Genomic DNA, 13,690 nt, shown 5'->3' on the forward strand with positions numbered 1-13,690 from the left:
AATGTTTTAAAACCAAATAAGCTTAACAGGGACGTGTTCAGTTTTTGTTGTTGTTGTTAAAATACACGACAACGGTTGCATGCATATGTTGTGTTAAGGGGAAAGGACGATCGGTGTTTATAATTGCGATTTAATCTCGAGTGTGCGGCGCCTGTCCCCGATAAAGCGTTAATTTCAGGCAGGCTCCTGCAGACAAGAGCAGAAGCATCAGACAGGCGGTCCGCCCATCCGCGTCAGAAAGTTTATGGCCGCATGAGGAAGTGTGGAAAAAATGAGCTGGTCTGCGCACGTAACCTGCACCACCCACAGAAAAAGTTGAGTGGAGCAACCGAGCAAGTCTCAGTGTGTGACAGCCTTACACTTGGGATTACAATAACCCTGGTGCCTCCGTCTTGATTCACCACACTGGATGATTTAGGAAGCGACATAGTGCATTGCCAGCACGGATGAGGTAACATTGCCCAGTTGATTTTATTTCCTACGGTCATTTGACCCTGAGATTACCTAGCAATGAGTGTTGAGAAAACGAGTGCAAACGTCTTAATCAGATCGTTCAAAGATAGACCTTTGGGCAACTAAACGAGGAGCCAGAGTAGGAGGACACTCCATGCGAAGACCCAGTCTCCCGCACGGCCTTTGTAAACCCAGGACTATGCACCCAGAATGTTGGCCAGGAAGAGCATCATCCCAGAGGAATATGTCCTGGCTCGGATCGCAGCTGAGAATGTCCGGCAGCCCCGCTACACCGTCCGGCCACGCCAGGCTCGCTTCATCGCCAAGAACGGGGCTTGCAACGCGGCTCATAAGAATATCCGAGAGCAGGGCCGCTTCCTGCAGGATGTGTTCACCACCCTGGTGGACCTGAAGTGGCGCTACACCCTCTTCATCTTCACCATGTCCTTCCTCTGCAGCTGGCTCCTCTTCGCCATGATGTGGTGGCTGGTGGCGTTTGCCCACGGCGACCTGGACCACTATCGCAACTCGGTGGTCGAGCCCTGTGTGACCAAAGTGAGATCCTTCACCTCGGCCTTCCTCTTCTCCATCGAGGTGCAGGTCACCATCGGCTTCGGGGGCAGGATGATAACCGAGGAGTGTCCAACAGCCATCACCGGGCTCATCGTGCAGAACATCTCGGGGTTGATCATCAACGCCGTCATGCTGGGCTGTATCTTCATGAAGACCGCACAGGCTCATCGCCGGGCCGAGACCCTGATCTTCAGTCGCCACGCCGTCATCGGCCTGAGGAACGGCAAACTGTGCTTCATGTTCAGGGTGGGCGACCTGAGGAAGAGCATGATCATCAGCGCCTCGGTCAGGATGCAAGTGGTGAAGAAGACCACCACCACCGAGGGAGAGGTCATCCCCATCCACCAGATCGACATCCTCGTGGACAACCCAATGGACACCAACAGCATCTTCCTGGTGTCTCCACTCACCATCTGCCACATTATAGACAAGCGCAGCCCCCTCTATGAGATCTCGGCCAGCGACCTCCAGAGCCAGAACCTGGAGGTGATTGTCATACTTGAAGGGGTGGTGGAGACCACGGGCATCACAACTCAGGCCAGGACCTCCTACATAGCCGAGGAGATCTTATGGGGCTATCGCTTCGTCCCAATGGTGACCGAGGAGGACGGCACCTACTCGGTGGATTATTCCAAGTTTGGCAACAGGACCAAAGTGGCGACTCCTCGCTGCACTGCCCGAGAACTGGAAGAGAAACCATCCATCCTGATCCAGACCCTGCAGAAGAGCGAGCTCTCCCACCAGAACTCCCTGAGGAAGCGCAGTTCCATGAGGCGGAACAACTCAATGAGAAGGAACAACTCCTCTTTCTTAAATAAAGTGCAGTTTTTTACGCCCGATACCACAGAGTACTGATTCATTCGAACATTAATTGGGATATAAATTCAAAGCAAATCATTTTCCAGAGAGCGAAGTGAACGCGTTCAGTGTTTGAGAATCTACACGTAATTCAGACCAATTCACTAGCGAGTTTTCTGTAGTTTGCAAAGTTTTCAAAGATAATTATCTGGCAAGGTCTTTACTTTGATATCATTTGTCCTATCTGCGCTCAGCTTACATCAGAACACGGACTGAGAACACAGTTCAGCAATCTGAAGTGAAGACATTTGTTTCCCTGTTGGATGTTAAGGAAACCGTATGTATAGAATTTTACAAAGTACTGTGGCTGCCTGTCATTTCTCTTGGATGTCATTGGCCCCACGTCTTTCATTAACAGGACTGTCGGCCAATGAGGTGCAAGATGTGGCACCGGTCACCAACCAATCAATGGACTGCAATAGGCAAGGGGACATTTCAGCTGCCATTTTGCTATGTTGGTGCCACTGATGAATTATTTTCAGCAGCCTTTTATTTTTGTTGTAGCGGGCCCTCTACTTCCTGGAGCTTGTACGCACCAAAGTGCCGTTCACCCTTTCACCTTTCCCCAGCCCCACACTTTTTTTGGCCTGTGCCCCACTCCTGAGCTCAGGCCTCCACCTTGCCTCTGCTCCTCCCCCCCACTTTACAGCAACTTGGAAATTCTTTAAATTGGAATTAATTTATCTCTGTTTAATTAGTTCTGCTGAAATAAATAGTCTAAACAAACTGCTGATCTTATTCGTATGTTTTTTCACGAGTACTCTAAGCCCAGTGAGCACAGCACATGACTTGGAGGAAGAGAGAGACAGATTTTCCTGGAAGAAGCAAAGGAGACGGATTCTCAAGGGAGAAGGGGCTTTATCTGAGAAAGGACATACATGCCTTAGAGGCGGTGCAACAAAGGTTCACTAGATTGGTCCCTGGGGTGAGAGGGTTGTCCTATGAGAAGAGATTGAGTAGATTAGGCCTGGGGGATTCGGAGGGGGATTGACAGGGTAGATGCTGAGAGGTTGATTCCCTTAGAGTCATAGAGTCATAGAGTTATACAGCACGGATAGAGGCCCTTCGGCCCATCGTGTCCGCGCCGGCCATCACGCCCTGTCTAATCTAATCCCATATTCCAGCATTTGGTCCGTAGCCTTGGATGCTATGGCATTTCAAGTGCTCATCCAAATGCGTCTTAAATGTTGTGAGGGTTCCAGCCTCCACAACCCTTCCGGGCAGTGAGTTCCAGACTCCAACCACCCTCTGGGTGAAAAAGTTCTTTCTCAAATCCCCTCTAAACCTCCCGCCCTTTACCTTGAATCTGTGCCCCCTAGTTATTGACCCTTCTACTAAGGGAAAAAGCTCCTTAGTATCCATCCTATCTATGCCCCTCATAATTTTGTACACCTCAATCATGTCCGCCCTCAGCCTCCTCTGCTCCAAGGAAAACAAACCCAATCTGCCCAGTCTCTCTTCATAGCTGAAGCGTTCCAGCCCTGGTAGCATCCTGGTGAATCTCCTCTGCACCCTCTCCAAAGCTATCACATCCTTCCTGTAGTGTGGCGACCAGAACTGCACACAGTATTCCAGCTGTGGCCTAACCAGTGTTTTATACAGCTCCATCATAACCTCCTTGCTCTTATATTCTATGCCTCGGCTAATGAAGGCAAGTATCCCATATGCCTTTTTTACCACCTGTTCCGCCGCCTTCAGGGATCTGTGTACTTGCACACCCAGATCCCTCTGACCCTCCGTCTTGCCTAGGGTCTTACCATTCATTGTGTATTCCCTTGCCTTGTTAGTCCCCCCAAAGTGCATCACCTCGCACTTTTCCGGGTTAAATTCCATTTGCCACTGTTCCGCCCATCTGACCAACCCATCGATATCGTCCTGCAGACTGAGACTACCCTCCTCGCTATTTACCACCCTACCAATTTTCGTATCATCCACGAACTTACTGATCATACCTTTTACATTCATACCCAAGTCATTAATATAGACCACAAACAGCAAGGGACCCAGCACCAATCCCTGTGGTACCCCACTGGCCACAGGCTTCCAGTCACAAAAACAACCTTCGACCATCACCCTCTGCCTTCTGCCACTAAGCCAGTTTTGTATCCAACGTGCCAAGGCACCCTGGATTCCATGGGCTCTTACCTTCTTGACCAGTCTCCTGTGCGGGACTTTATCGAAGGCCTTACTGAAATCCATGTATACCACATCCACTGCGTTACCCTCATCCACACACCTAGTCACCCCCTCAAAAAATTCAATCAAATTAGTCAGACATGATCTTGCCTTGACAAAGCCATGTTGACTATCCCTGATTAATCCTTGCCTCTCCAAGTGGAGACTGATTTTGTCCCTCAGAATTTTTTCCAATAATTTTCCCGCCACTGATGTTAGGCTCACTGGCCTGTAGTTCCCCGGTTTTTCCCTACTCCCCTTCTTGAATAATGGAACTACATTAGCGGTTCTCCAGTCCTCTGGCACATCCCCTGTGGCCAGAGAGGTTCTGAATATGTGTGTTAGAGCCCCCGCAATCTCTTCCTTTGCCTCACACGGCAGCCTGGGATACATTTCGTCCGGGCCTGGGGATTTATCCATTTTTAGGCCTGCTAAAACCGCCAATACCTCCTCCCTCTCGATGTTAATGTGTTCGAGCATATCACAGTCCCCCCGCCCTATTTCTATGTCTACATCGTCCCTCTCCATAGTGAAAACAGATGCAAAAAATTCATTTAGAACCCCTCCTACATCTTCCGGCTCCACACACAGATTGCCACTTTTGTCCCTAATGGGCCCTATTTTTTCCCTAGTTATCCTCTTACCCTTAATATACTTATAAAACATCTTAGGATTTTCCTTTATTTTGCTCGCCAGTGTTATTTCATGGCCCCTCCTTGATCTCCTAATTTCTTTTTTAAGTATCCCCCTGCACTTTTTGTACTCCTCTAGGGCTTCCTCCGTCTTTAGCCTTTTGTATCTGCCAAAAGCCCTCCTTTTTTTTCTAATCCATTCTCGTATATCCCCTGACATCCACGGTTCCCTGTGGTTTTTGGAACCACCCTTGACCTTTACGGGAACATGTTGCCATTGTATGATCTCAATCTCCCTTCTGAAAGCCTCCCATTGCTCCGATGCGGATTTTCCTACCAGTAGCTGATCCCAGTCCATTTTGGCCAGATCCTGCCTTATCCTATTAAAATCGGCCTTCCCCCAATTTAGAACCTTTATTTCCGGCCCATCCCTGTCCTTTTCCATGACCACCTTAAATCTCACCATATTATGGTCACTGTCACCAAAGTGCTCGCCTACTAGCACTTCTTCCACTTGGCCGGCCACATTCCCTAGAATTAGGTCCAGTACCGCCCCCTCTCTTGTAGGACCTTCTACATGCTGGCTCAAAAAGCTCTCCTGGATGCACTTTACGAATTCTACACCCTCTGTGCCTTTCACACTCTGACTATCCCAGTTAATATTGGGGAAGTTGAAATCCCCCATTATTATTACCCTATTATTTGCACATTTCTCTGAGATTTGCCAACATATCTGTTCCTCTATCTCCCCCTGACTGTTTGGAGGCCTATAGTACACTCCCAGCAAAGTGCTTGCCCCCTTCTTGTTTTTAAGCTCCACCCATATGGCCTCATTAGAGGAACCTGCTAATATGTCATCCCTCCTTACTGCAGTAATTGACTCCTTAATTAATATCGCTACACCCCCTCCTCTTATAACCCCCCTCTGTCGCGCCTGAAGATTCTGTACCCCGGAATATTGAGCTGCCAGTCTTGCCCCTCCCTCAACCATGTCTCCGTGATAGCAACAATATCATACTCCCATGTGTTTATCAACACCTTCAGTTCATCCACCTTATTTGCAAGACTCCTTGCATTAAAATAGATGCCATCCAGCCTTGCCCTTGTATATTTGCCCTGTCTACCAAGCTGACTTGTTTTTTTCTCTATAATTGGCAGCACATCACCCCCTCTTTCAGCTCCCCTCTGTATCCCATCCCCCTGCCAAGTTAGTTTAAACCCCCCCCAACAGTGCTAGCAAACCTCCCCGCAAGGATATTTGTCCCGCTCTGGTTCAGGTGCAACCCGTCCGACTTGTACAAGTCCCACCTTTCCCAGAAGCAGGCCCAGTGATCCAGGAAACTAAAACCCTCCCTCCTACACCAACTCTTTAGCCACGCATTCATCTGCACTATCCTCCTATTCCTATACTCACTAGCACGTGGCACTGGGAGTAATCCAGAGATTACAACCTTTGAGGTCCTGCCCTTTAATCTGTTACCTAGCTCCCTAAATTCTTGATGCAGGACCTCATCCCCCTTCCTACCTATGTCATTGGTCCCAATGTGGACCACGACCTCTGCCTGCTCCCCCTCCCCCTTAAGAATGCCCTGTAGCCGCTCAGTGACATCCATGACCCTGGCCCCAGGGAGGCAACAAACCATCCTGGAGTCACGTTTGCGGCCACAGAAACGCCTATCTGTTCCCCTTACGATAGAATCCCCTACCACTATTGCTCTCCCACTCTTTTTCCTCCCTTTCTGAGCAGCAGAAGCGTCCCTGGTGCCAGGAAGCTGGCTGCTGCTGCCTTCCCCTGGTGAGTCATCCCCCTCAACAGTATCCAACTTGGTATACTTGTTTGAAAGGGGGATGTCCGCAGGGGGCCCCTGCACTTCCTGCCTGCCTCTGTTGCTCCGCCTGATGGTCACCCCCTGTGCAGCCCTACCCTGAGGCGTGAACAACTCGCTAAACGTGCTATCCACGAGCCTCTCAGCATCGCGCATGCTCCAAAACTCATCCACCCGCAGCTCGAGCGCCACAATGCGGTCTACAAGTAGCTGCAGCTGGATGCATTTCCCGCACACATGGTCGCCAGGGACACTGGCAGCGTCCCTGACTTCCCACATAGAGCAGGAGGAGCAGAACACGGGTCTGAGCTCTCCTGCCATGACTTACTCCTTTAATTAATCTAAAAATTTATTCAATACCCCAGTTACAGGTATACTCTAGGGCGCTTTATTTACCAACTGTCCTCACTACAACACAGAGCCCCTAGAAATTTAACACCACAGGATTCAAGCTTGTAATGAAAAGAGAGAAATACTCACCAACCAATCACTTACCTGCTCCCTGGTGACGTCACACCCCGATTACTTTTTACCTCTCTGCAACTTCCGAGCTCGCAGACTGGAGTTTGGTATGCCTCTCCTGGCCTCGCTGCCGCTTTTATTGCCGCCGCCGCCGCCGAGTCTCCCACAGGTCCGCTGCTCCCGCTACCTGCCGCCGCTGCTCTGAGGCCTCTCCTGGCCTCGCTGCCGCTTTTATTGCCGCCGCCGCCGCCGAGTCTCCCACAGGTCCGCTGCTCCCGCTACCTGCCGCCGCTGCTCTGAGGCCTCTCCTGGCCTCGCTGCCGCTTTTATTGCCGCCGCCGCCGCCGAGTCTCCCACAGGTCCGCTGCTCCCGCTACCTGCCGCCGCTGCTCTGAGGCCTCTCCTGGCCTCGCTGCTGCTTTTATTGCCGCCGCCGCCGCCGAGTCTCCCACAGGCCCGCTGCTCCCGCTACCTGCCGCTGCTGCTTGGCTGGAGAGTCTAGAACTAGGAGGGGTAGTTGTAGGATAAGGAGTCGATCATTTAAGACTGAGATGAGGAGAAATTTCTTCACTCAGAGGGTTATGAATCTTTGGAATTCTCTACCCCAGAGGGCTGTGGATGCTGAGTCGTTGAGTATATTCAAGGCTGAGATAGATTTTTGGATTCTAGGGGAATCGAGGGATATGGAGATCAGGTGGGAAAGTGGAGTTGAGATTGAAGATCAGCCATGACCTTATTGAATGGCAGAGCAGGCTTGAAGGGCCATATGGCCTACACCTGCACCTAATTCTTACATTCTTATGAATAAGGGAGAGGTACAGAAAGCATGTTGAAAGGGGGAAGACAGCAATAAGCAGAAGAGAGAGGGAGGTAGATCTTGTTATGAGTAGGGAGCTTCCCTGCCTTTGCTGGGATTGTGACGGACGGTTACTGTTGGGGCATAATAGGCCTAGGTTATAATACATTGTATGCGCTGGCTATGCTCTAGGAGTTTATATATTTATAATACATGCTGAGAATTATTTTGAATCTTAGAGTAAGTGGAATGTAAACAATGTTGCTGTGTAACTCTTGTCACTTAAATATACCCATTAAAAGTAAAAGGAGTGGAGACACTAGTGTATGAAGACCCTTACAGATTTCTAAGCATCTGGTGATTTATTACTCAACAAGCTGTTTATTTTTGAGGCAGATTTTTAATCATCATTGAACTGTCCATAGCTGTTGGGTATGAAGGAGAATTGGCCCATTTATGTCTGAGCATGTGATAAGTTATAAATAGTAAAGTGTGACACTATTTTTCCAACTACAGCACCACTATAACACCATTAAAGCTGTGCTTGCCTGGCTCTTTGTTTGCAATGTGCTAAAAAGTAAATGCCATCCTGAACATGACTTTTTTTTTACTATTTTAAACCCTGGCGAGGGTAGTACTTCAAATACAATTCTGCTCAATTGCCTCTTCCCAGGAATTATAAATACCCCCTTTAACACAGTACTTGAAAACACTTTGCGAGCAGACCTTCCATAGCTGGTTGTGGTAATTCGGAGGATATGCTGATTTGTAAGTACAGTGGCGTTACACCATGTAACATAGAATGGATTATTATGCTGCTAATATGAAGCTGTGTGTAAGTTGGCTGTAAATAGGCACATCTGAAGGTCAACTAGAGTTTAATTGCTTATAGATTGGCAGAAGCTTGTGAAATTCTGGCTGTTCCTCAAGGTTGCAAAAGAAAAACATCAGGGAATGACTTTCTTTTTTTTTCATACTTTTAACACTTTGTATTGTGATGTTGGCTCTCTGATTTTTCATCCCGGCGTTTTATGATACAGCCGAAATATAGTATATGAACACACGTATTCTTGATACTCCATTGCCTGCCCTCAGTACTCTCACTGCCTTTCCTCTCTTAAACACAATGGTTGAATCAGTGGGGTCGATTTTTACTTGTATCGCCTGGCATTAAAGGGATGGTAATGGCCTCAAAATTGGGTCAGTAGCCTTACTGTCCATTTAACACTGCGGAACAGGCAGAGGCATTTTGAAAGGGGGTGCCCGGAGTGCCTCGATTGCCATTTTTGGTCAGAACTAGTCAGAGCCTGCGGTGGGCACTGTCCGACCTGTTCTATGGGCGATGGAGCCGAAGAGACCAAAACAAAGTAAGTTTGGAATTATTTTTGTGAGAAGCAGGAGCGCTCCTCCAGGCCCCACAAAAATAATCTGGTCCGCTGCCACACCGGGTCCCCCACCCTCTATGATCGTGACCCCCCTTTGCATTTACATCGCTGGTGGCCTGGGTGGCCCAATAATGGGACGCCTCAATCCATTGAGCGGTGTCGAGATGCCCGCTTGGCTGCCCGCAGCTCATCAGTCCAATGTGACTGAGGCCAGTGCCTCAAAATCACAGTTGCCTCTTCACCGCAGATACAGGTGTTCAGCCAGAGCACCCAAGAGTCAAAATTGATCCCACTCCCTCAATCACCTCCATTACCTCCAAGGAGCAATGAACTTTCTGATTCTCTTACTTCCTCAAGGACACAGTTTCTTCATGTCATTGACCGGTCTGACCAACAACTACCTTTGATGGCTTCACCCTTAGTGTTTCTTCATCTATTAACACTCTTGGTTTCACTTTCTCCTTTGATCTGAAATGGACCTCCCTTCATTTCCTCCATTGTTACAGTTGCCTCGAAGTAGCTTGTTTTCCTTTTTCTTACCAAACACATTGTTTTTTCTTGAAGAATTCCTAACTCTCAATAAAGCCCAAATAGCCAACCCATTAAAGACTTGAACCCGTCGCTCATGTTCTAGGAAAACTCTTTAGCCCCTTTCTCCTCACCTCTAACTTCAAAACTCTCTCTCCATCCTTCTCTTTAATTTATTGATATTATTACTATGATCAGAGCTTTCCTTACTAGTTTCCTTCTAAGCTCCAACACACCATTTTACACATTCCTCCTCCCTTCTACATCCTTACTGTGTTTAAATCAGGACATTGCATAGTCTTCCACTCTAATTCATTCCCTTCAAGGACCCCCAAACTCTGGCAATCTTTACTTCTTTCGACCTTTCCACCTTCCTACAATTTAAAGGTATTTTAAAATTTGAGCTAGGAGTCATTTAGTCAGTTCTTGATGGTTTACCTCACCTCCTCCTTTACTCTTTTGAACCTTGCTGGTAGGACATGGATCATAGAGCTCGGATCTTCACTATGGGGTCTCAATAAAATCAAACATGTTTAAGCAAATGTTTTTACTGCTTAATATATTTTTTTCAGTGCACTGCTCTATTTTTGGCAATAGTCCAGAAGTTACTGTTGCTGTGCTAGTCAGAATATTGCTATTTATTGTTATTTATCTATTTATTTTGGAAAGTTAGACTATTACTATTTATATAGTGATGTGCACAGCACTGTTTGGTAGGGATAATATATTTAGTCTAATTACCCCGATCTTTCCCTACTAGGCTGAAGTCAAATTCCACATCGCTCTTCTAATTGTCAGCCTTGGCTCAGTGGCAGTGCTCTTGTCTCTGAGTCAGGATGACTGTGGGTTCAGGTCCCCCTCCAGTGACTTGAGCACACAAATCTTTCAGTTGAGATGTTAAACCGAAGCCCTGTCTGCCCTTTCAGGTGGTGTCCTGGCCAATATGTATCCCTCAACCAACATCACTAAAACAGATTATCTGTTCATTATCACATTGCTGTTTGTGCGAGTTTGCTGCGTGGAATTTGGCTGCCATGTTTCCTACATTACAACAGTGAATACACTTCAAAAGTACTTCATTGGCTGTAAAATGTTTTGGGACGTCCTGAGGTCATAAAATGTGCAATATAAATGCAAATTATTTCTTTTTAGATAAGTCTGTGATCACTGAAAGACCAAATTTTCACAATAAAGTAAGAAAGGCTTGCAATTATATAGCGCCTTTCACGACCTCAGGACATCCCAAAGCACTTTACAGCCAATGAAGCACTTTTGAAGTGTAGTCACTGTTGTAATGTAGGAAATGTGGCAGCCAATTTGCGCACAGCAAGCTCCCACAAACAACAATGGCCCAGAAATTCGGGTCGGGGGCTTCCCGCGGGTGCAAGCCCCCGACCTGCACTTACCTAGCGCGCTGGCCGTTGAGCTGTGGGCCCCCGTGGAATTGCGATCCTGGGCCTCCTCCAACTGCCGGCGCGCAGTGCTTGCGTATCCCAGGGGCGCAGTTAGTTCGATGCATCCCCTGGGATCACGTGGGCCATGGGGAGCCAATGGTAGCAGGGAATGCTTCATTCATAAGTTTGACAGGAAGAGCTGTCAAACCTATAAATACTATAAGCCCCAAAACATCACTAAAACTTCAAATACATTTTTTTTTAAATCACATTTTTAAAATAACTATAAATTACATGAAATAACTATTTTAAACAATATTTTAAATTTTTGAAAAAATTAATTACATTTTCTAACAGGGCTAAAAATAAACTTACCTTTCTTTAAAGTATTTAAAAATAATAAACCTGTGGAAAAAATGTTTTAATTTTAATTAATTCACCACTTACCTTGTTAAAAGCAGGCCTTGCGCCTGCTTTTTACATGTGTAACTTCTGGAGACTTACCTTCCCGGAGAAAGCTGGAAAAGAAACGTAAGTTCAATGCGCACGCGCTGCCGCCCCCGTGCACGCGTTCCACCTCTTAATCCCTTCTTTCAGGGGAACGGAAGTTCTGGTTTCCCGCGCATGCGCAGTGCATGCATGAAACCGGCACTTTCGTTGGGCCTATGCGTGAGTACCCCGAGCGTACTCACGTGTTGGGACCTGAATAATGACCAGATTTTCTGTTTTTTTAGTGATGTTGATTGAGGGATAAATATTGACATGGGTCACAAGTCCCTTGTGCTTCTTCAAAATAGTGCCATGGGATCCCCTATGTTCACCACAGAGAGGAGACAGGGCCTTGGTTTAACATTGCAGCTGAAAGACAGCACCTCCAACAGTGCAGCACTCCCTCAGTACCACAATGGAGTGGCAGCCTAGATCTGGAGTGGGAGTTGAACTTAGAGCTATTCATTGACTCAGAGGTGGGAGTGCCACCAACTGCACCACAGCTGACACTCCTCAATGCTGGAGTAGAGTTCTTGGTGTGGGGAAACCCGAAACAGTTGTACTCATACCCATTCAGATCCAATGGAAAAAAAATACAGTAATCTGTGACTGAAAGTGATTTCGCTTCTGCTTTTTTTTTATGTGCACCTATTATGTACATTTTTTTAATGCTGCTTGTAACCTTTGACTGCAGTAGTGAGATCCAAAAATCTCTTCAGCTGTTTTGTTTCATTGACTTAATTAATAATAATGCTGTGCCATTATTATGGCAGTGACTTCACTTCAGAAGTATTTCATTGGCTGTAATGCGCTTTGGGACGTCCTGAGATCATGAATGGCACTAAATTAATGCAAGTCTTTCTTTAAAAAATTGATGTCATGTCCAGACCCTGAATGACTCATTCTATTATACGTGTGTATATATTGCAAGCAATTTTTTTAAATGATCTTATTACTTGCTAGTGCCAATTTTGGGGATACTGGGAAAACACACTTGGTTGAACTCTGCAATTTGCCAATTAAAAAAAAAAATTATTTTTAAAATTCCGAACAAAATTGGATCCTGTTAGTGAAAAATATTAAAGTTAAGCATTCCAACAACTTCTTTGGATAAATCAGCCTTTAGAACAAATTTATAGCAAACAACTCCTTTCAAAATTGAGAATGATTGAACATTTGTGTTTAAAAAAGTTAGTGGCACATATAAATTACCGGTACCACATTTAAACAAAGGCGAAATTAATGTCCAAATAGCAGTTTCATAGCAACATTTGACAATTATATCCATGTTAATTATACTGCTCACCTGTGAAATGTTTTTATAGAAAATGTCGACTGTACTTGAACTAAGAAAACATTAAAATTAAACACATATATTATTGTTGTATGTATTTTTCAGCTGTAAGTCATTTAATATATTATGGAGGTTATCTCCCCTCTTCATAGGCTGGCAAAGTGGCTTGGCATACTAACCTCATAGACCTGCTGCTACATTCTTTTGGGTTTTATGCTAGATATTTTCTTGGGTCTGGTGTCACTGGTTGCTTCCATAAGCAGACCTAATGCTCCTTATGATCTGGAGTGTACATTTTCCAGCCCCCATAAAACAATAGAGAGACCCATTGATCATAACAAACATTGCAGGGTATAACATATTTAGAAAAGATAGAGTGGGAAAAAGGGGAGGTGGAGTAGCTGTACTTGTTAGTGATAACATAATGGCAGTAGAAAAAAGTAACACAGCTGACGTAATAAAACTCACTACACACTTGGTTTGAGCATAAAGCAAGGCTTTAATCAACTTGTTTCAGAACATGGAGGTCTAGTTGTACTTCACTAGTTCCTTGTCTTACAAAATGTCCCTGGCTAGCTGGGCCCACGCCCGAGCATTTATACTCCTTGGACGGTGCCACCAGCTGGCCGTCCAACGTTATTTCATAAGTAGTTTCTTGATGATGAGATTTATAACACTCTTCCTGCCTAAAAGATTTGGAAGTCCGACGACTTCCTTAGGCGGACCATGAACAGCCGCAGTCTTGTAGAATTTTGTTTATGGCTAGAAGGCACATCTCCCCGGACCGTGTCTTGGTCCCTGGGCCGCTTGATCCATACCGGTGGA

General features: G+C 46.4%; 1 long non-coding RNA gene and 1 pseudogene across 1 annotated transcript in view; both read left to right on the forward strand.

Annotated features, from left to right (window-relative positions):
• The first annotated feature begins 278 nt into the window (after window positions 1–278).
• On the forward strand, window positions 279–2,748 carry LOC147105548 (ATP-sensitive inward rectifier potassium channel 8 pseudogene; annotated as a pseudogene).
• A 4,801-nt stretch (window positions 2,749–7,549) lies between these two features.
• The window catches only part of LOC147105549 (uncharacterized), a 31,636-nt gene continuing 25,495 nt past the window's right edge, over window positions 7,550–13,690 (forward strand). The window contains exon 1 of the long non-coding RNA XR_015081515.1: window positions 7,550–8,543. This is a non-coding gene — a long non-coding RNA (uncharacterized LOC147105549). The remainder of the gene's footprint in view (window positions 8,544–13,690) is intronic.

The sequence above is a fragment of the Somniosus microcephalus genome, chromosome 17 (genome assembly GCF_052327205.1).
Source record: "Somniosus microcephalus isolate GS21.2 chromosome 17, FLI_Smic_1.0, whole genome shotgun sequence".
In the NCBI taxonomy this organism is placed as follows: Eukaryota; Metazoa; Chordata; class Chondrichthyes; order Squaliformes; family Somniosidae; genus Somniosus; species Somniosus microcephalus.